Below are 24,015 nucleotides of genomic sequence, written 5' to 3' on the forward strand. Positions count from 1 at the left end.
GAGACATGTATGGTGGACATGAGTGAGTGGCAACATTTTACCAATGAAGAACTGCACAGGAGAAGAGTAAGATGTCAGGGAGAGATGTATGTCCAGAAAAGAAGCTGAGGATGGTCATGCAGCAAGAGTAAGGGATGAGTGAGGGACAGCCAGCATGTTCCACTGGCATCCACACAATGTCAAAAGGATTAGGAGCTTCTTGGAAGTTGGATATATTCTCTGTGGAGGGCTTGTGGGAGGACAAAGGACAGGAGTTTCAGAGGATGACACAATGTTTATCTGTTGCTATGTGTACTCACCATTGGGACGATCCATAACAATAAGATCACAAATCCATAGAAGTACCTAACTTTAAATAGCCAAAAGGACCCTCTTCAGGTATAAGAACTATTTAAAAATCTATTCAAAGCCATTAGGACTATTGGCTCTAACGTGGGCTGAGTAAAATAAAGACTGGTCAAAAATCATCAGAGAAAAAATTTCAGTCTCACAACTTCTTTCTCTAGGTTTTTTCTTTCTCTTTTTTCTCCTGAACTCATCAGGGAATAAAGTACTTACTTATTTTTTTAATCATTACCTTCTGTCTTAAAATCCATACTGTGTATTGGTTTTAAGGCAGGAGAGCAGTAAAAGGCTAGGCAATGGGGGTTAAGTGTCTTGCCTAGGGACAAATAGCTAGAAAGTGTCTGAAGCCAGAATTGAACCCAGGACCTCCCATCTCTAGGCCTGGCTGAGCCACTGAGCCACCCAGCTGCTCCTGTAAATTACTTCCTAGTTGTTTTCTTAATAGTTGTCTTTTTGATTCAATTAAATAAGCATTTTTAAACTCCACTATGTTGCAGAATAGTTTGCTAGACATTGAAGGACATATGCTAAATAAGACATAGTCCTCGCCCTTAGAGAGCTGCTCCATTATATTGTTAGGAGCATAAGCATTTCCAAAATGTTGACACCTCACATTGTTTTGAAAGGCCCCAAGTCATTCTCCAAACTTGGTTACGTTCCTTTGTAACCATTCTGAGACATAACTGATATGGTTAAAGACGTTCTCATACGGAAGTTTTCACCCACAGTCAGAGCGTATATCTTCATGTCTAGTGGATTTGGGGAGATGATGACACTGGACAGTGGAGTTATGCATTAAGAAGATTAATCTATTAGAAGGACAGACTAGTAAAGGAGAGGTGGAGGAGGAAAGGGCAATCCAATGCAATTATAAAACACCCCTCCCTCCAAACCTAATAAACTTGGGGGTAAGGGACTCTGCTATTATATAGAGGGGAGAGGATGTCCTTTTCAATAACAAACTGGCTCTTCTTTTTAGAGGCACATGATCCCCCTCTGATAGCACTGAGGCCAAGGACCTCCACCACAGTCCCTAACACAGGCTGGGCATGGCCATGGAATTGTATCTTTTTTTTTTTTTAATATATTTTATTTGATCATTTCCAAGCATTATTCGTTAAAGACATAGATCATTTTCTTTTCCTCCCCCCCCCCACCCCCCATAACCGACGCGTAAGTCCACTGGGCATTAGATGTTTTCTTGATTTGAACCCATTGCTATGTTGATAATATTTGCATTAGAGTGTTCATTTAGAGTCTCTCCTCTGTCATGTCCCCTCAACTTCTGTATTCAGGCAGTTGCTTTTCCTCGGTGTTTCCACTCCCATAGTTTATCCTTTGCTTATGAATAGTGTTTTTTTCTCCTGGGTCCCTGCAAGTTGTTCAGGGACATTACACCGCCCCTAATGGAGAAGTCCATTACGTTCGATTATACCACAGTGTATTAGTCTCTGTGTACAATGCATGGAATTGTATCTTGCATGGTTGTGAGTGACACTACTTTTTTTTCTGAAGACTTGGAGATAACATGAAGGCAGGAGGGCCAAAGAAACTTCTTTTTCCTTAAGCAGAGCAGACTGTGCTGGGAACAGCAAAGCCTATATGTCCAAAAACAGAACTTTCTTAAGGAAAGTTTTTGTGAAAATAGGAGAAACTTTCTCACCTGTCTAATGTGGTTTACATGTGGCCCCTGACCAGGGATTGAGAACAAAAAAGGAAATGAGATGGTCTATACATCATTCTGGTGGCAGAAGTTAGAAGTGGGAGAGTTTATCCACAGGCACAGAGAATCAGAGAATGTCAGCACAGGAACATGTTATGTCAGTCCATAGAACCCAAAATGTTGGAGTTGGGAGAGGACTTAGGGATCATCTAGTTCAGGTCTTCTTTCTTAATCTGTGAACTTTTAAAAACACATTTTTGATAATTGTATCTTAACATAATTGGTTTGCTTTGTAATCTTATATGTTTTATTTTATACATTGAAGAACATTCTGAGAAGGGTTCTAAAAGTTCACTGGATTATCGCATGAGTATGACACAATGAAGGTAAAGAACTCTTGATATTAGTCCAACTGCCTCATTTTACAGATGAGGAGACTGAGGCCTAGAGAGATGAATTCTAAGACTCCTTACTGCTCTAAATCTGTGGTTCTGTGATATCAAGAATAAAATCAGATACAAAAATAGTCTATTGGACAGAGTATTGTTCTAAGGCCACAATCCTCTCAGGATAAACTGCTGAAAGGTAGGGTGATGACTTCAAGGGCTACTGGAATAGAAATGGGAGATTATGAGGAAAAGCCTTCAATAGAATGTCTCTGCCCTCTCCTGAATTTCTTTGTTGTATGTTATTGTGTGCATTTGCTCTGCAGATGACTGTCGTAGTGGCCGCTTGTAGACTAGAATGAAGTGTTTGTTGGGCAGTGGGGTGTTCAAAACCAACTTCTCTATTCTAGGAATTCTTGGAATAGAGAAGGCTTGTGATTCCGCCATTGGAGGTACAGGAGCCGGGGAGAAGAGGGCTTCACAAGAAAGGAGAGCCGAAAGGAGTCCGTTTGAAAATATCTTGGTTTCCTTACCAGGAGAAGCTAGAAATAAGACCGAATGGTGGAGATGACGATAGAAGTTGGGGAGCTTATAGGGTGTCAGGAGACTTCCTGGAATAATATTATGCTCATGCTGTTCCCTTTGCCTGAAATGTTCTTTCCACTCTTCTCTACCCATAGGAATGCCATGTCTTTCAAAGCTTACTTCTTCTATGAAGCCTTTCCTGATTTCCCTGGCACCAGGAATGATTTCTCCCCTTCCTGACATTACCTAACAGGACCAGACATTTAAAAAAATGTCAGAGTGGTTGGGATCCTAGAGATCAATTAATCCAGCTCTCTTGTTCTGCAAGTGAAGGAACTGAGATCTAAAGCTCACTAATTATTGTAATGATGATGATAGCTAGTATTTATAGAATACTGTGAGGTTTGAAAAGCATTTTTACATGTTATCTCATTTGATCCTCACAACAGTCACATGAGGCAGGTGCTATTATCACTCCCATTTTCCAGATGAGGAAATTGAGACTGAGAGAAATCAAGTGATTTATCTAAGGTCATACATATAATTAATGACATAATTGGGATTTGAGGTCAGGTCCTCAGTCTCAAAATCTAGAACTTTTTCTACCACATTCCTTTCCCACTGGAATGATTAACCTTTTTTTTTTTTTAAATCTTATCTTCTGTCCTAGAATTGGTACTTAGTACTGATTCTAAGTCAGAAGAGCAGTAAAGACTAGGCAATTGGGGTTAAGTAACTTACCCAAGTCACACAGCTAGGAAATGTCTGAGGCCAAATTTGAATCCAGGTCTTCCTGATTCCAAGCCAAGGGCTCTAGCCACTGTGTTCAGCTAGGTATAGCTGCCCCAATTATTAACTTTTTAGGATAGTATGTAGGAAATACTTATTTTACATCCTTAGACTACCTAGCAAAATTCTAGGCATTCTGAGGTACCCAATAAATCCTTACAGAATTAAATTCAACAGCCTGAATTACATAGTCATAATGCTTTCTTATCTCTGTTGGGGCTTTTGTGATTCCATGCCAGTCTATTGGCATGGCCCTTAGTTTTGGGGTGACACAGGGGAGGAAGTTTTGCTCTCTGACCTTTCTGAACCCAGTAGAACTAAACAAGGACAGCTGAGCTTTTCCATTGCCATGACCATTGTGTGAGCCCATCAAGGGCCAGGCGGCTGCATTAAAACTCCAGCTGCTATTGGAAGGGGCAGCTCATGACATCTGCACCACCCCCAGGCCTGGGCACATAGATGATTGCCAAAACTCAGTCTTTAGCCCTTTGCCTGAAAAGGCTCTGGCAAACAGGCAGGCAGGCAGAGGCAGGCTGCGCCCAGGAGTGAGGCGAGCCTGCTGGGGACACATGGCAGAGGACTAAATGTGCCTGGGGTATGCTAAATCACAAGAGCCCTTGTTAGCTGTTTGCCTCCTGACCCAGGGAAGCCAAAAGATTCCTCCCCTCCCTGCGCCATCGCTAGTAAGTTGCCAAATCCTGTGCACTCATTTCCAAGACATCTCTTGCATCCCAAATCTCTCTTGTGCCTGTCCCTTCCTCCTTGTCATTTCTTCTTCCCAAACTCTAGACCTTCATCCCCTGGACTATCAGAAGTGCTTCCAAACTGATCTCTTGCCCCTTCCTCCATCAACACCCCCCCCCCCCCCCAGTTCTCTAGCCTAGCCTTGTACTAGATTCATCTTCCTAATGCATAACTCCATTTTCCATTCTTGTCACTCCCCTGCTTAAAAGTCTTCAGTGGCTTTCAACCGCTTTCAGAATGAAGGGCAAACCCCTTCGCAGGGAATTCACAGTCTGGCCCCAACTTGCCTTTCCAGCCTTATAGCATATTCTTCCTTCTCCCCTAGTCAAGCCCAGTTTACTCTCTCCTCAATTTCTTGCTTTCTTACCTCCATGCTTTTGCCTTCAGTGTTTCATCCACCTGGAATTCCCCTCTTCCCAGACCTCTGCCTATCAAAGTTCTGTTCATCCTTCATCCCTAGCTCAAATGCTACCTCCTCTATGAAGTCTTTCTAATGCCCCCCCCCCCCAATCTCTCAGCATTTTCTAGTTTGCCCTTAATATTTTTCTCATTCATTTTCTGTATTGCTAACCAATTAATCAATCAACAAGTATTTATTAAAGAACTATCATATCCCAACGCATAGTGCTGGGCTTAGAGGACACAAAAAACCCCCCAAAACAACAGGCAAATTTCATCCCTTTTGAAGAGCTTACATTCCTCTTTAGAGGCCAACAAGTCCATACTTAGATATATACAAAATACATTATTTGTGTCCATGCCCCTTATTTTCTTTACTAGATCATACTTTTCTTAAAAACCCTTCTCTTCTGTCTTAGAATTGATACTAAATATAGAAGCTAAAACAGAAGAGTGTTCAGGGTTAGACAACTGGGGTTAAGTGACTTGCTCAGAGTAACATAGTTAGGAAGTGTCTGAGGCCACATTTGAGCCCAGGACTTCCTGACTCCAGGCCTGGTTCTCTATCCACTGTGCTATTCAACTTCCCTTAAAGCCCAAGTTTCTTGATGGTAGGAGCTATGTTTATCTTTGTCTCTTTCTCATGTCTACCATAATACTTTACACATGGGAGACACTGAATTCCTTCTGTCTTTTTTTTTTTGAACCCTTACCTTCCTGTCTTAGAATCAGTTCTGTGTATTGGTTCTAAGGTAGAAGAATGGTAAGGGTTAGGCAAACGGGGGTTAAGTGACTTGTCCAGGGTCACACAGCTGGGAAGTGTCTGAGGTCACATTTGAACCCAGGACCTCTCATCTCTGGGTCTGGCTCTCCATCTTCCCAGCTGCCCCTCCTTTGGTCTTTCTTGAGGAAGACAGGCAGATTGAGACCTGCATTTGAATACCAGGGGTGGGGGCAGAGTTGGTTAACAGGCAAGAGCCCCTCTTCTTCCATAGTCCTCTGCTCCCTGCCCTCCTGGGGAAAAGAAACAAAACTGCTTGTAAGGTTTATGCTGAAAGATGTGAATGGAGCCAGAGGAGAGCAGCCCTGAAGGCTATAAACTGGGTAATGAAATCTCCTGGCCAGTGGTGTTGCAGACTCCTCTGAGGGTTGGCAGCGTCAGCCTGGAAACACGTTCTCCAGCACACAGAAAATATGGGTCCCTGCCCGTGCAGCGGGACATCTAGGCTGAGCCCAGGTGGAAACTGCCAGCTTTGCCAGCTGAGGATTAGGACAATGGTGTCACCCCTCGTGGAACCCCATCACTCCCTGGCTCCTTATGCCAAAGGTTCAGAGCTCAGACCACAAGTCGGGCACCCCCCCACCCCATGGATTAAAAAGCTAATGTTCGCCAGTTTAACTGATAGGCAGGTGTTCTCCCTACTCCCTGCTCCCCAGCTCTGACTGTAATAATCATAGCAACGAAGGCAAACAATACCTCAGGTTTAAATGGCTTTCCCCCTCTTAATTGCTCAAACGAGTTTGGGGAAAGGACAAAGGTAGGACTGGAATTGATCACCTCAGGATAAAAGACCAAAAGTTTTAGTCCCACCCTGGTGCCTTTTAACAAGCAGGTCTGGCTCCCCTGCTAATCTGTAACAGCTTTCAATAATGCTTACTTAGCTCCCACCTACCCATGCTCTGGGCACCTGAGAAAACACCTTCCTCCCCAGGCCCCATTTTATTGGTAATGGTTTCTCTCCCTGAAAGGAAGAAAAGAAGACTCATTTTAGCCTTCATGCCTAAGAAGAGATTGTTTAACCAAACTGCAGCAAATTTTGGGTGTTCCCCTTTGCTCCCCCCCCCCCAGTGTATAATGGGGCCTGTTGTGGGAATGCTGAAGGGGCCCCTGGGGCTACAGAGGGGTACAAGCCCAGCCCAGCTCCTACTACCTTTCTGCACCACAGGACCCCAGCTTGCCGCCCAGGTAGAGAAATCTTAAACAAGCACATTTCTTTTGCCCAGTTCTCATTAATTGGATCTAAAAGGGTTTCTATTTTCTCTCCAAATGCTGATTGATCTAGTGGAGGTAAACAGCACCACCAAAAATGTGTGTGTGGGAAATAGTTGAAGGAGATTCGATATCTAATGTTACTTGACATTTACAGAGAGAAGGAGAGAGAGAGAGGTTGCAGAGAGGTGGGAGAAGAGAGGGAGGGAGAAAGGAATGTGAGAGAGAGAGAGAGAGAGGGAGAGAGAGAGAGAGGGAGAGAGAGAGAGAGAGAGAGAGAGAGAGAGAGAGAGGAGAGAGAGAGAGAGAGAGAGAGAGAGAGAGAGAGAGAGAGAGAGAGAGAGAGAGAGAGAGAGAGAGAGAGGTTGCAGAGAGGTGGGAGAAGAGAGGGAGGGAGAAAGGGAATGTGAGAGAGAGAGAGAGAGAGGGAGAGAGAGAGAGGGAGAGAGAGAGAGAGAGAGAGAGAGAGAGGGAGAGAGAGAGAGAGGGGAGAGAGAGAGAGAGAGAGAGAGAGAGAGAGAGAGAGAGAGAGAGAGAGAGAGAGAGAGAGAGAGAGAGAGAGAGAGAGAGAGACTAGAGCAGAGCAAGTATGACTCAGCCTCTCTTGGAGTTTCAGCCCACAGATTTCTGCCTACATGGACTACAGAATGAATATCCCTGCAGCCTGAACAGGAGACTCTAGGCTCTTGAGGAGGCTGCATGGTTCCTTGACCAGAGTTTGGCAATTTGTCTTGTAATTTCTCAGGCTTGAGAGTGAATGGAGATTCCCTACATCCCAAGAAGAAGAGAGGGTATCAGTGTGCCTAAGGAAGCAGCTCTGAATGACACATTTTTGGGGAGGGGGCAGATGGCATAGGAGCAGGAAGCTGCCCAGTGTGTGGTTCAGGCTGTATGCTTTTTTGGATGCTTCCTGAGGTATAGACTGGGAGCACATATTTTCCTCTGTAGGAACCCCTTGTATTGCAGGATTCTGGTGGATGGGTGGGGTGGGATGGGGTAGGGCAAGAAGCTGTATTGAGGGCATATCTGAGATGTTAGCTGTTTAATTTCTGTTTCTAGATGGGTATTGCAAGATTTGATAGTTTCTTTTTAGTCCTCATCCTTCTTGACCTCTCTTCTGCATTTGATGGAGTTAACTACCTTCTCCTTCTTGGGTTTTTGTGATACTGCTCTCTCTTGATTTTCCTCTGACCTGTCTGACTACTCCTCCCCTGCATTTTTTGCTGGATCATTATTCATGTTCTCCTATGTGTGGGTATACCCCAGAGCTCAATCCGGGGGCTTCTCAGTCTTTACCCTCTCTCAGTCATCTCCTAAATTCCCTTGGGTTTAGTTATCATCTCTGTAGATGTCTCCTAGATTTATATATCCACCCCTAAAAGGATTCTTTCTTGAGACCAAGTCCCATATCAAAAACTACCTTTCAGATATCCCTAACTGAATATCCTATAGCTATCTCTAACTTAACATGTCCAAAATAGAACTTATATTTTGTCCCATGCCTGTCTCTTTTCTTAAATGCTCTATTACTGTTGAAGATATCACCATTTTTCTTCTTTAAGTATTTTTATGTAAAATTTTTAAATATTCATTTAAAAATTTGACTTCCAAATATTGTCTCTTCCCTCCCCTCTTGTTAAGAAGACAAGCAATTTGATATAGGTTGTACATGTGCAGTCATACAAAACACATTCCCATATTAGTCATGTTGTGAAAGAAAACAGATTCCCCCCCAAAACCAAGAAAAAAAAATTTTTTAAAAGGATGCTTTGATCTGCATTCAGACTCCATCAGTCCTTTCTCTAGAGATGGATAACATTTTTTAAAATCATTAATCCTTCAGAATTGTCTTAGACCATTGTATTTCTGAGAATAGCTAAATCATTCACTGTCAAAATATTGCTGTTACTATGCAAAATGTTCTCCTAGTTCTTTTTACTTCACTTTGCATCAGTTCATGTAAGCCTTTCCAGGTTTTTCTGAAACAACCTGCTTAGCTTTTCTTGTAACACAATAGTCTTCTATCACAATCATATACCACACACACACAGTTTGTTCAGCCATTCTCCAATTGATGGACATCCCCTCAATTTCTAATACTTTGTCACCATGAAAAGAGCTACTATAAACATTTTTGTACATAAAAGTCTCCTTTCTCTTCCTTTTTTAAAAATCTCTTTGGGAAGAAACCTATAAGTGGTATTACTGAGTCAAAGGAACACAGTTTTAATAGCTTTGGGGACATAGTTTCAAATTGTTCTCCAAAATGGTTGGATTGGTTCATAATTCCACCAGCATTACATTAAGGCCCCATTTTTCCACATCTCTGCCAACATCTGTCATTTTCCTTTTCTGTCACAGGCATCAACATCTTTCTAGCCACTTTGAAGTTTGCAACTTCAAAAGTTAGCCACTACTTTTCCTTTCTCCTAATCCCCCAAGAGCTAATTGGTTGCCTTGACTTGTCAATTTTAAAAATTATTATTAAAAAAAACCCTTACTTTCTTAGTAACAATTCTAAGACAGAAGGTCAAAGGCTAGGCAAATGGGGTTAAGTGATTAGCCCAGGGTCACATAACTAGGAGGTGTCTGAGGTTACAATTGAACTCAGGTCCTCCAGATCGCAGGCTTGGTGTTCTACCCATAATACTACCTAGCTACCCAGTAATTCTTTATCTGCAACATTTCTCCTAATTGTCCCCTTTCTACTTATATGGCCAGCATTCTAGATCAGGTTTTTATCACCTCCAGCCCACTTGGATATATACATGAGTCTCTTAATCTATTTCCTTTCCTCAAGACTCTTTCCTCTAATTTTCATTTTTGTATTCTGAGCATCCAGCACAGTGCCTGGTATTTAGTAGGTGCTTGATAAATGCTTGTTAGGAACAGCTAGATTGCCCAGTAGACAGAGTGCCAGGCCTGAAGTTGGGAGCACATGGGTTCAAATCTGACTGCAGAAACTTCCTAGCTGTGTGACTCAGGGCCAGTCACTTAACCCTGGCTGCCTAGCCTTTACTGTTCTTCCATCTTAGAAATGATAGTTAGTATTGATTCTAAGGCAGAAGGTAAGGATTTAAAATAATTAAGAAATGATTGTTGCAGAAATGAATTCCAGGTAGTTTAATTAAGAGACATTTATTGAGCATCTATTCTATATGGTATTTCAGGGTTAAAAAGATTTTTAGGACACGTTCTTTGTCTTGAGAGGATCCAGAATCTAGTGAGGAGGATGAGAAAAGTGTGGCAGAATGAGATGTGTGCCAGAAGAGACACAGGAGATCATAGTAAAGAGTGACCTCATTTTGCTTAGGAACATCAGGGTAGGCTTCATGATGGAGGAGGAATCTGAACAGCGTCTTGAAGGAGACAGTGTGGTGTATTAGTGAAGAGAAATTGGCTATTAAATCATGACTTGGATTCAAATCTTAGCTCTTTTCCTTACTAGCTGTGTCCTTGGGCAAGTTATTTTGTATTTCTGGGACTTGTTACCTTATGTGTAAAGTGAGAGACTTGAATTAGATTTAGTAGATAGAGAGCTTGACTTAGAATCAGGAAAACCTGGGTTCAAATACCACCTCTAACACTCTCTGTGACATTAATCTGGCTGAGCCTCAGTTATCTCATCTACAAATGGGGGAAAATAATACCAAGAGTGCCTCACATTGTGAAGGCTGAATGGAATAATGGATGCAAAGTGCTTCGGAGACCTTATAATACCAAATAAATGTCAGCTATCGTTATTATTTGGAAAGGCAGAGATGGTAGAAGGAATTCCAAATGAAGGAAATGGTATGAGCAAAGAAAGACATGGGGTGTGTTCCCAGGATAGCGTGGTATTTGCCTCGAGGTACCTCAGTTTCCCAGGATGGCACCACCCCCACATGGATTTGCAGGAATGATAATTACTGTTTGGGATCCATAGATCAAAGGTGTGAAAGGCCAGAAGGATGGAGGCAGACTGGTCTTTCTCTGTCCCCATTACTTGCATACAGGTGAAATTTAGGTTACTATCTACTCTATTTGAATGGAAGAGAGAAACTTGCAATAGAGAAAGACTGACATCTTGCATTGTCATCAACATTTCCTTCTGTCTTAGAATCAATACTGGGTACTGGTTCTAAGGCTGAAGAGTAATAAGGGCTAGGCAATGGGGGATAAGTGACTTGCCCAGGGTCACACAACTAGAAAGTGTCTGAGGCTAGATTTGAACACAGCATCTCCAGTCTCCAGGCCTTGCTCTCTATCTACTGAGCCACCTAGTTGTCCCTGCAAAAGTATTTTCTATTGCCAGTTGTCACTGACTGTGGTTCCTTTTAAAGATAGTCTAAGAAGTTGGTTGGGATTCACTAGATGTGGGATGGCCTCTTCGGATGTCCTCTTTCATTCCTCCCTTGGGGCTCTGGGGAGGGCATTTCTGCTAGCATGAGCAGACTCTTGGTAATATTCTTTTTAGAACTGAGGAAAATGAGGACCTTGGTTCTCCCCTCTGAATCTGGATGATTTTATGTGTCATCAGCAGGCTATTGTGGGCCTCCGTGGATCCTTGGAAATCAATTTCATTCCAAGTGTGACCCAGGTCACAATTTGGAATTTTATTATTCTTCAGTTAATTAACAAGCATTTATTAAACATCTCCTATGTGCCAGGAATGGTGCTAGACACTGGAAATACAATACCTAAATACAAAGAATGAAACAAGATATTGTTATTTATGCCATGATTTTTATGAGAATGCATGCAAATAAATGCAAAGTCATGAAGTATAAGGTAGTTTGGTAGGGAGAGCACTAGGAATTGTAGGGATTAAGAAAGGTTTCACTTAGAAGTGGTACCAGAGTTTCATCTTGAAGGAAGAAAGAGATTCCATAACACCGAAGTGAGAGGCGGTGCTCTCCTTGCAAAAGCCAGAGATGGTCAAGATGGAGTGTCTTGAGTAAGGGGCAGAGAGGAGGCTAGTTTGGTTAGGTCACTGAGAGTAAGGTATCATGAAGCTAGAAAGAGAAGTTGGGACTAGATAATAAGAGATTTCACAAAACAAAACAGAGTCATTGCTATTTGATCCTAGATACAACAGGAAGCCACTGGAGCTGATTGAGTAAGGAAGTGCCATGGTCATATCTGTGTTTAAGGAAAATTGCTTTGGTAGAAGATGGCCTAGAGTAGGAAGAGCCTAGCTTGAGAAGGGGAGATCACTCAGAAGGTCAATGCAGTAGTGGAGGTGAGCTGTGATGAGGTCTTATATTAAAGTGATGGCTAGGGAAGTAGAGAAACGGAGTTGGATATATAAGACTTGGACGTAGAAGTGGCAAGATTGGACATGTGGAATGAAAGAGAGTGAGGAGTCAAGGCCACAAACCTGGGAGTCTGAATGGGTGGCTGCTTTTGACAGAAATTGGGAAGTTAGGAAGAGGGGTCAGTCTTGAGGGAAAGATGATGAGTTCTGTTATGGACGTGTGGGATTTGAGAGGTCAGCCAGTTTAAAATGTCCAATAGGCAACTGGGAATGGGGCTCAGGGAGACACTGGGGCTGGATATATAGATCTGTGAATCATCTGCATGGAGATGATAATTAAATCCATGGGAACAGATGAGATCATTACGTATGAGACAGTGGAGAAAGATGAGAAGAGAGCAGAGCCTAGAACAGAGCCTTGGGGAACAACCCATAGTTAGAGAGTGTCATATGAACGATGAGCCAGCAAAGGAGACTGGGAAAGAGTGGTCAGACAGGTAGGAAGAGAACCAGAGAAGAGTAGTATTATGAAAAAGAGGAGAGTATCCAGGAAAAGGCAGTGGTTTATAGTGTCAAATGGCACAGACAGAAGAATCAAAAGGAAAGACCATAAGATTTAGCAATTAAAAGATGGCTGTTAATTTTGAAGAGAGTACTTTCAATTGAATGATGAGGTTGGAAGACATTGCAAAAGGCTAAGGACTGAGGAAAGAGAAAAGGGAAACAACGAACATAAGTAGCTTTTCCTAGGCATTTGGCTGCCAACTTTGGAGAGAGTACTTTCAACTGAATAATGAGCTTGGAAGACATTGCAAAGGGCTAAGGAGTGAGAGGAGAGGAAGCAGAGAAAACCAACATAAACAACTTTCCTAGGCATTTGGCTGCGAAAGGATGGAGAGATATAGGACAATAGCTTGAGGGGGGTAGTAGGTGGAGATGCTTTGTTTAATCATACAATTACTTACTAATGAAAAAAGGTATTGGACAGGCACCAGAGACCTGGATTCTATTTCCACTTCTGATTTTAATTTGCTAAGTGACTCCTGGCCAATTTCTTACCTTTTCTGTGACCTTTTGTTTTCCCATCTGTAAAATGGAAATAATTCTAGTTCATAGGGCTTGGGCAAGGTGAGATGAAAACATCTACTTAAAGCACTTTATTCTCCTTGGATGGAACTTGGTAGTTAAATGAGAGTATATCTCCTTTTATAAATAATAATGACATCCCCAGCTGAATATACCATTTCAGAGGACTCAGGTGCTTAGGGTAGAGGCTATCTTAAACTGAGGATGGAGAACTAGCTCCTATTTTGCCTGATTGTTGGTCACTCTAGGGTTAAATCTGAGGGAATCTTAAGGGTTAAGTCCTGAGCAATAATCATAGAATCATGATAGAGCTGGAAGGGACTTTTAAGGCCAACTTGTCCAATCCTCTCATGTTATAGATTATCAAACAGATACCTAGAGAGTTAAGTGATTTACCTAAGGTCACATAGGTAGTAGACATCAGAGGTGGAATTTGAATCCAGATGTCCTGATTCCAGAGCCAGTTTACTTTGCACTCTACCCTGGTGATGTTTGGGAGTTCTGGTGACTTGCCCAGCTTCAACCAGTGGAAGACTAAGAACTCAGTCTCTGAGATGCAGTTCAGTGTTCTGTAGTGCTAGATCATGTTGCCTGAAGGCACTGGCTATTTATTTCATCCATTGTCCTTAAGTGCTTAAAGTGAGCTAAGCCACTGGAGAGAGTTGAGGGCTGGGGGAGCTCCTCTTCTTCCCCTTTCTCTTTCTGGTTTCTTCTTCATTTCCAACTTTTCTCTCTTTTCCTTTCTTCCTTCCCCGCTTTCCCCCTTCTCTTCTTCTTTTTCTCCCTCCTTTGTTACCTCTTTCCCTTTCACTCCTATTTCTCTCTGTTTCCTTCTCTCTTTCTCCTATGTCTCTCCCTTACTCACTTAGCTTCTTTTCCTTTCTTCCTCCCCCTTTTCTTTTTCTTCATTCCTTTCTACCTTATCTCTCCTCAGAACTAATGAGGCTACTGACCTAGGTAAGTTTCTCTCACTTGGCTTTGTAATTCTAGTTAGTGAACCAGTGTTTGGTTTGGAAGTAGAAGGGTGGGTAGGACATTTCTTAAGCTTTGAATGCTGGTGCTAACAAGTGTATCTAGTGTCAGATCTTCTTTTGAATGCCTCCGTAGCCTATAAATTCACTTTTGCTTCATTTTGTAAAATAAAATAGAAATCAATCTATCAATCAACAAACATTTATTAAAATCTTACTATGTGCTAAGTGCCAGGGATACAAAGATAAAAATGAACTCCAAACTCAAGAAAAATTTATTTAATATATAATATACAAATATATTTCCCATTAGGTAGATAATAATGCCTCAGATTGGTGCACATGAATCTTTTAAAATGATTTTTTTGGAGATACTTGTATGTTCCACTGGTGCTTTAAATTCAACATATCCAGAACTGAATTTCTCATCTTATACTCTCAACAGAGCCATAACTATAAGTTTTGTTCCTCTAGGCAAGAAGCATGAAAGGGACCCTCAACTCAATGTTTTAAGGGAAATTCAAAATGAAGTGTTGAGGGAAGACCTTGGTAAGACTTAAACATTTTTTTTCTTTATTTTATTCCAGTAACAAATCTATACATAAATTTTCCAAGGTTATATGTCTCCCTCCTCTCTTTCCTCCCCTCTTCTGTAGTTGACGAGCAATTCCACTGGGTTACACATATATTTTCACTCAAATCCTATTTCCATATTATTCATTTTTGTAATAGGGTAATTTTTAAACCAAAACCCAAATCATATACTATATAAATAAGTGATAAATCATGTTTCCTTCTGGATTTCTATTCCTACATTTCTTTCTCCAGATGTGCATAGCATTCTTTCTCAAGTCCTTTAGCATTGTCCTAGGTCATTGCATTGCTTTTCATAGCAGAGTCAATCACATTTGACCATCCCCAATGTTTCATTTACTGTGTATAATGTTCTCCTGGTTCTGCTTATTTCACTTCACATCAGTTCATGTAGGCCCTTCCAGTTCTTGTAGAAATCAACCATTTCATCATTTCTTATAGCACAATAGTATCCTATCACCACCATATACCACAAAATTGTTCAGCCATTCCTCAGTTGAGGGATATCTTTTCAGGTTTCAATTTTTTGCCACCACAAAAAGCACAGCTATAAATATTTTTGTACAAACAGCTTCATCCCCATTAAAAAAAAAAATCTCTTTGGGATAGAGACCTAGTAGTGGTATTGCTGGATCAAAAAGCATGTATTCTTTAAAATCCCTTTGGGCATAATTCCAAATTGCCTTCCTGGACTGGTGGGATCAATTCACAACTCCACCAGCAATGCATTAGTGTCCCAATTTTGCTACATCCCCTCCAACACTTATTATTTTCCTTTACTGTCATATTGGCCAATCTGCCAGGTATAAGATAGTATCTCAGAGTTATTTTGATTTGCATTTCTTTAATCAGGAGGGATTTAGAACATTTTTTAATATGATTATTGATAGCTTTGATTTCTTGCTCTTAGAACTGACTATTCATACCCCTTGACCATTTGTCATTTGGGGAATGGTTTGGCTTCTTAAAATTGGACTTCTTTATATATATATATATATTTTTTTCCTTTATATATTTGAGAAATGAGACCTTTGTCAGAGAAATTTGTTATAACATTTTCCCCCACAGTTTGTTGCTTCTCTTCTAATTTTGATTATATTGGTTTTGTTTGTATAAAACCCTTTTAATTTAATAAAATCAAAACTATTCATTTTGTATCATGTAATATTCTCTCTCTTTTGTTTGGTCTTAAATTCTTCCCTTCTCCAGAGATCTAACAGGTAGATTATTCTATGTTCACCTAATTTATTTATAATATCATTATGTTTAAGTCTGGGAAGACTTTTGACTTTGTGCTTTGTGCAGGCAGAGTCAAAGATTTGACATAGACTCCCATGGTTAGCCACTCTGAAACAGCATAAGGCCACTGCTAAGAAGACCATTTCTGGTTTAGAGGAAAGGACATGGACTGGGCTTGGGAAGAATTTGCCTGGGTGTGTTAGGAGAAAGTGTCCGATAACTTCTTATTTTAGCTAATTATTCTTGCTAAATAGTTGTTAATCTCAATTATTTCTGTCTGTTGGAGCACATGTTCTGTTCAGCGCCTTCTAATTTTCAGTATCCTGGGACAATGTTTTAGTCACCTCACCTCTAAATTTGTCCTTCTTCTTAACTTTCTTATTTCTATTGAAAATACCACCAATTTCCTAGTTATTAAGGCTAGAGAATTTGGCTCATCTTTGACTTTTCCTGACCCTGATCCCACATCCAGTCACTTGCCAGATTCGGTCATTTCTACCATCACTCCTTCTTACATTTGTTCCCACACTTAGTGTAAGCCATTACTATCTTATTCTTGGAATATTCTAATATTTGGTCCTCACATTGATCTCTGTGTCTCCAATTTCCCATTTCTCCAATCTGTCCTTCACATAATTGCCAAAATAGTCTTCCTCATTTGCAGATCTTATTAGCTATTTCCCCTTCTAAAAAGAAGAGGTAGTGACTCTCTATTGCCTATAGGATGAAATCCAGACTTCGTCTACTACTAATATATGCTTTTTGACTCAAGTCCTGCACAATCTGGCTTCAGCTTACCTTTTTAGCCTTATTTTACATGACTCCCTTTCACATTCTCAAGTTTCGGTTGAACTGGACTGCTAGTTGTTACTTGACCTTATCCTGCAGGTCCTATCCAATCACCAATGCATTTGCACAAACTGTCTTCCATGACTAGAACACATGCTTTCCTCATCTGCTTGAAATAATTCTCTTCCTTCAAGACCTGGCCCGAGGTTATATGTCTTCCAAGAAGGCTTCTCTGATCCTGCCAAATGAAAGCATTATTTTCTTTATCAGTTTTTCTTAGAAGACTCTGTCATCATCTCTCCAATGACCTTTTCACACTGGAGAATTTATTTGTGTAGGTCACATACTCTTTATCAATCAAGCAATCATCAGCCATTTGCTTATTGTGTATCTACTCTGTACCAAGCATTGGGGATGCAAGTAGGAAAATGATACAATTCCTGCCCAAAGGGAGCTTATAGTATGCCAGGAAAATACAACCTGTTCATGGTTCATGGTTAAGTAAATATAAACTATGTACAAAATGAATACATGGTGATTTGAGGGGGTATTAACAATCATAGGTATCAGGCAGGATGCTCATAGAAAGTGCTGTTTGAGCTGAACTTTGAAGGGAAGTAGGGATTTGGAAGCTAGGTGGCTCAGGGGATATAGTATTTGACTTGAGGTCAGAAGACCTGAGTTCTAATTTGGCCTCAGATATTTCCTATCTGTGTGACTGACCCTGGACAAGCCACTTTACCTCTGGTTGTCTGAGAAAAGGATCCACTGGAGAAGAAATGGCAAACCACTCCAGTAGCCTTGACAAGAAAATCCCATGGATAGCCCTGGTCCATGGGGATGGTTCATGGAGTCACAAAGAGTGACTGAATAACAACAACAACAACAGCAACAACAACAACAAAGGATTTTGAGTCAGGGTTGACAAGAGGTGATATTCTAGTGATGGAATACAACCTGGGCAAGGGAAATAGAAGTTACTTGAGGGCAGAGAATGTCATTTATTCATCTTTCTGTATTCTTAGTACCTAGCATAGTGCCTTTCACATAGTAGGTACTAAGTAAATGCTTGCAGAATTGAAACAAATATTTTGGTTTATAGTGAAGCTCTGCAAGTTTAATTTGTTTTCTGATTGGGTGAAAGACTCATTATAACCTCTCTTCTCCGACTATACCTTTCCTGTGACTTCAGGAGATACTGCTCATAATCTTTTGTAATATCTTTCTCTAACATTTTGCAAATGAATGTAAACTCTCTGTGGGAATTCCTTTGACTGCCATGTCTTTCCATTTGGCAATCATTTTGTAGAAATCTTGGCATGAGATTAAATTAAATTGTATATTTCCAGAGGCATATTGATGGCTCAATAAATAGAGAGGGGGACTGGAGATAGGAGATCTTGAGTTCAAATTTGGCCTCAGGCACTTCCTAGCTATGTGACCCTGGGCAAGTCACTTAACCCTATCCATTACCAGGCTACAGCCTTGAAATGATGGTACTGATTTTAAGGCAGAAGGTAAGCGTTTTAAAAAATTATGTATTCCCCAAAGCATTTGTAGATGAAACTGGAAAGAATACAACAAAGCAATGTAAAATGGAACAGATTTGCCAACATTTCCTTGATGTTCTAGGAATGTCTTTGGTGACAGTGGAACCACATTTGAGGAAGTAGAAATGGTAATTGAGAAGATTATGTCAGGAAGAGCAGCTGCATTTGCCCAGGTATAGATAGAAGATATCTGTGCTGAAGAAAACATAAAATTACAGGCACTCATGGAATGGCTTCAAGATAACTCAACAGAAAGATGATACCGAAAGAATGGAAAAATCCACAGAAGGTAGACACACAAAAGGATGAACAAGAAATCATCAGCAATGACTAACCAATAAGCCTACTTTCTTATCTCTAGGAAATCTTCATTGACATGTCCTATGAACATTCTGAGGGTATCATTGCTGGAAATGTGAAAAAGAAACCCAGGAGCTTTTGCCAGTTAATTTTCTCAAGTAGACAGCATCTCCCCAGTCATGCAACTGACTGAGCTGAAAGATCCTTCTGGGTTTATGGGCATATTGTTTGTTGGTTACAATAAAGCATTTGACATAGGCATAGTCTTAAAGATTCTTTTTTGATGAGGTTAATCTTAAATTATGTTACAATCGCAGAAGATTTCTTGATAGGTACAACCACAAAAATAATATATAGTTACATGATCCTTAGATTATTTCCCAAAGAGAATGTAAACTCTTTGAAGTTGGAGATTATTCTATTTTTGTCTTTGTACCTTCAGTACCAGGCACAATCCCTGGTCTATTCATCATTACAAAATTTGCACTGAAGAAAGCCTTATAAGGATAGTGAGTGTGGGCAAGCTTTTATTCTGAGATTTAGCCTTATTCAACACCAGAAAATTCATTACTATAGAGAAGCTTTTTGAATATAAAACATGAAACTTGTAGGAGGAATGGTCAAGGAAAAAATCACAAAAGATGAAAAGGTTTAGATGGGTTGCAATAAGCCTTGGAGGAGGGAATATACATCTTGAAGAGATTAGCAATCCATAGCCATATCTGACTACACTTTGTTTTATTTTATGTCCTTTATATCCTTGGGACCAGGAGCTATTCTTGGTTTTATCCCTTAATTCTGGCAAGACTCTGGCCCAACTATGTCACTTCTCTAGTCTTATTTCCCCTTCTGCAATCCAAGTATGATTTAATGAGAATGATCTGGCCCACTCTTCTAGAACCAGGCTGTTATTCTGCTCCTCAGGGTTCTGGGGTACTCTGAGAACTTGCAAGGTCTCTTCTCTGCTACCATCAGCTTGAACCTTCATTAGCTGTTCCCTCTAGTTTTTTGGTGGGGGATGGGGCAGGGCCAGGATCCAGTTCTATTTAACCACTTCATATCAATGAATTTGTACAGAGGGACATTTCCTTAGATATACAAGAACAAAGAACAAGCATCGATGCAATCATAAATATAGCAAGAACAAAGTACAAACCTTGAGGGGTGGGTATGTTTTTTCCTGTATCACCTAGGTCTCTGAAAGGAGAAAGCTTATGATTTAGCTCAGTTCCTACATAGCATTGATCCCACAAAGCTTGTATCCAAGGGCTGCATCTCAGTTCCTTGTCTTAGTGACTGCTGGGCCTGGGCTCCTTTTGGACCTTTCAAACTTATAAGGTCACAGAAATTCTATTGCTTTCTTCTAGAATGGAAAAGAACAAACACAGAAACTGAGGCCCAAGGTCCTTTTAGCAGGCCATATGGCTTAAGAGTAAGAACTTATGACATGGTCTCTTACCACGTGAGATAAGGGAAAGAGTCTCTGAGGTTCTCCAAGAGCAGATGAAGCAAAAATAAAAATGGCTGATGTTGATGGATCTTTTTGAATGTCTCCGTAGCCAATCAAAGAGACTCCTTTCACTACTGTGCTTAGCAGACTGGAACCAGTTACAGAATGTCCTTAGCCGTCATCATGATTCCCCTGGAAGCAAGCTCCTTGGCCTGGACATGTGGAGAGATGCCATCCCAGGTGCTCCGTGTATGCGCCAGACCCCCAGGACACCAGGAACACTCGAATCCTCCTGCATGGGCGCATCGTAAGGATCAGTCAGGTAGCACTTGTGAAACACATGGCAGCTACTGAACAAATGCTCTGGTTGATTGGTTAATTCTTTTCTGCTGCTTCTTCTGAATGTCAAGAAGTCATAGTTTCCAGTAGGAATCCCCTTCTGCATAGTCCACACACTAACCAGCTTTCCTGTTTAGTTCAAGAACAAGAAGAGAACCCCAAATTAGATTGAAATGAACTAAGTGGAACTATACTTTAGACTCAGCTCAGGCATCTCTTCCTTTTCGATGCCCCAGATGTTTAGCTCCCCTTGCCTCATATTACTTTGTTTTCACTACTTTCATAGTTTATATTATTTTTTCTGGTGACACATGTTAACAGACAAATTACAACAAATGTTACAATATTTGTTATTACCACCTTTGTTTCCCCTGATTGACTATAAGCTCTTTGAAGGCAGTGACTATTTCATTTTTGCCTTCGTGTCCCTAGTGCCTATCATAGTGCTTGGCACATAATAGGTGCCTATTCAGAGCACATTGAATGAATAAATGAATGTTTATACCATTTGAACTTCAGAAAATACTCATTGAAAATAATTAAAAATATGGCTGGTCCCTGATTTTGCCCTGTAGAAGCCAGGATGGCTATTGCCTTGGGCAAAGAGGATAAACTTAATAATTGGATCATGATAATGGGGAAGAGGGACACCTACATTTTTGTAAATCATCAAACTAACTGTAAAGAGTAGTTGCTGGCAAACCCGGAAGTATTTTTCCCAAAAGCTATTTTTCTTCCCTGAGGTTAGAACCAGGAAAAAGACTTGGAGCTATTAAAAATTTATAGAAAATGGACTGAAATCTGGGTTCACTTTCAGAAGGCACCAATATTCTGGAGCTTATTAGAACAGCCCTTTTGAGGCTCTGGGTGCTGGTTTAGAGGGGCCAGCTTGTCCTGGGAGTCCAGTCACAATGCCATAGAATTCACATGGAACAATAAATTAAGCCCTGGTGCCAGTGAGAATTGTTATGAGTTATGTGTTGGCCCTGTGTTTACAAAATTATCTTGATAAGACTCCTGCTGGGCTGTGTTTGCCTGTTTCTGGGATGTTTTTAAGTCCAAGAAAACCCTGGCTTCTTTCTTTTCTGGCTAATAGAGGGCATATTTTGGACTTACGATCTTTTTAGTGAAGTTTGGACTCCAGTGTTCTTCCAGGGGCTATTTGTATTGGAGGGACTGGCAAGAATTTCCCTTTGGCCTCAGAGAAGCAGTGGACTTTCAACTCTCTTGGTCTGGTTCATTGCACTGTTAAAAGCTACAGAGTTGGTTCCAGCTCAGACAGAAAAGTGGGTGCTCTGATTCACTGAACATGGGGTGACTGTTTCAGGTCATTTCCAGAGAGAACTGCTTTAAAGGTATTTGGTAGCTTGGCTTGGAGGTAGCTAGACAGCATTTTGGTCCCAATATCTAGCTCCTCAGCCTCTCAAGTGAGAACTTAACTTATCAAGAGATTGGCTTGAGTTTGCAATAAGCAAAACACGACTCAGGAACTCAAACGTGGGCAAATGACAGTTTTCAGGCAGCATGTGAACTAGATTTTAGGGGGTCAATAATAATAGCTGACATTCATACAGTACTTTAAGGTTTGCAAAGTGCTTTTTAGCTCATTTGAGACTATCAACAACACTTTGAAGTAGGTCTAGGGGTATTTTCATTCTCATTTTATGGATGAGGAAACTGAGACTCAGATAACTAGAGATGGCATTTGAACTCATGTCTTTCTGGCCTTAGGACCCAGGAATCTGGTCACTATATCAATATTGCCTTTCTTGGTGGAAAAAATGAAGGATGATGAATCACTTCAGTAGGTATTTGTTATCAAACGAAGTAATTTTGTAAATCATGTTTTCCTCTCTCATATGTTTTGAAAGTTCATTCTTTTGCTTGGGCTCTTTTTAAGATTTCATGAACCAAGGGGAAGGGAGACTTGCCCAATACTTGAGATTTTACTCCCTGTATCTGCTCATATAGATCCTATTATATGCCTCTCTCCTTTCTGCTTTTCCAGATTCTTCTTATCCTTTCCAAGGTCTGCCTCAAGCCTCATTTTTGCATCCTCCTCTTCTCTTCACCCTGAATCTCCCCCTGAATCTCCCCACTTCCATTTCAACACTCTAAGGACAGTGACTTTGCTTTGTGAGCATTTCTTTATCCATATGCAGACTCTATGATTTAGCGGAGGGCCTTTATGAGTCAGCATGGCCAAAACATTTACCATTCCAATGACAGTTGCTCATGAACTTCTCTTGGTTTAGCAAGGTCAGGCTTTGGATGACAGACTAGAGATCTCTCGTGCAACTTGTGCCCACAGCTTTTTCAGTCTTGTAGGTCCTGCCAGAGTCTGAATTCCTTTGGCATAACCTTTGGGCCATCTCTTTGTGGCAGATATCCATCAAAGAATGACTTTCATGGAGCTCTCTTTCTATAGAAAGAAAGAAAATTGCTCCATTTTTTCCAAAGGTGTACCACGTTTTTATTTCTATTCTGTACTTATGGCATTGCATTCAATCTATTCATCTTTTCTCCCTTGATTAGAGTGTAAGCTTCTGGCAGTTAGGGCTCTTGTGCTATTCATTGTTTTCTGCTTTATTAAGTATCTTAAACACCACTGAAGAGCCAACAGTACTTCCAATCAAACTTGGGAACTATTTTCATTCAAATAAATTCATTGTAATAACAAAGTTTCACAAACTTTTAGTGCTCCAACTCCTAGAGTTCTTTGTCCCTTCATTCTCATGCAATTTTCCTCCTCTTTGGCCATAAGTGATGTGTACTCCATTATTTTACTTTTGTTTTCTTCACTTTGTGTTGTTTCATAAAGGTCTTTCCAGATTCCTCCTTCCTGTGGGTCTGAATATCATTATAATAGGTCATTACATTAATGCACCACAATTTATTTAACCATTCACCTATTGTTGTGCAGTTACTGTAGGTTACTTCAAATTTTTTTTTTTTGCAATTATGTATAATGCTGTGGTGGAAATCTTTGAATAGGTAGCTTTTTTGTTTGTTTTTGATATTACTTTCAGGATAGAATCTCAATAATGATAGAATTATTGAGGCAAAAGACAGAATTCTTTTTGTAACTTTTACTGCATGCTTCCAGATTGCTTTCCAAAAAGATTCTACAAGTTTGTAAATCCCCAGGATTGAGTGTTTTTTTTTTTTTTACCAATCTGCCAACACTGTTTTTTGTCATTTTTAAAATTCCTTTTTTGGGGGGAGGGCAATTTGATGGGTGTGAGATGATCGAAGTTGTTTTGATTTGTATTCCTTTGATTACTGGAGAGGTTGAGGTTGAACAGTTTTTCAAAATGATTAACAATAATTTGGGGAGAGGTATTTTTAAACTCTCTTCATACTATAAGATTCTAGAGTTAGAGCAGTAACACACTTTAGAGGTCACATGGTTAAATTCTCTCATTTTATAGATGAGGAAATGGAGGTCCAAAGAAGTGAATTTGTTTGCCCAAGGTCAGACAATAAATGGCAGAGGAGGGATTAGAACTCTGATCCTCTCACTTTCTACACTGCTTTTTTGACCATTTAGTAATTGTGGGCTAGGAACTACCACTTCAAAGCTTATTGATTTCCTCTTCTTCATAGTACTTAGCTAGGAG

General features: G+C 40.5%; 1 long non-coding RNA gene across 5 annotated transcripts in view; it reads left to right on the plus strand.

Annotated features, from left to right (window-relative positions):
- Positions 1-24,015, plus strand: part of LOC103101996 (uncharacterized) — a 93,143-nt gene that overhangs the window by 27,397 nt on the left and 41,731 nt on the right. For 2 of the 5 annotated variants that reach the window (XR_008915339.1, XR_001626588.2), the window contains exon 2: positions 14,609-14,683. This is a non-coding gene — a long non-coding RNA (uncharacterized LOC103101996). Of the gene's footprint in view, positions 1-14,608; positions 14,684-20,387; positions 21,751-22,126; positions 22,200-24,015 lie in introns of those variants that run through there. The other 3 variants (XR_008915340.1, XR_008915338.1, XR_008915341.1) reach the window with 2 other exon arrangements.

Source organism: Monodelphis domestica, chromosome 1 (genome assembly GCF_027887165.1).
Source record: "Monodelphis domestica isolate mMonDom1 chromosome 1, mMonDom1.pri, whole genome shotgun sequence".
In the NCBI taxonomy this organism is placed as follows: Eukaryota; Metazoa; Chordata; class Mammalia; order Didelphimorphia; family Didelphidae; genus Monodelphis; species Monodelphis domestica.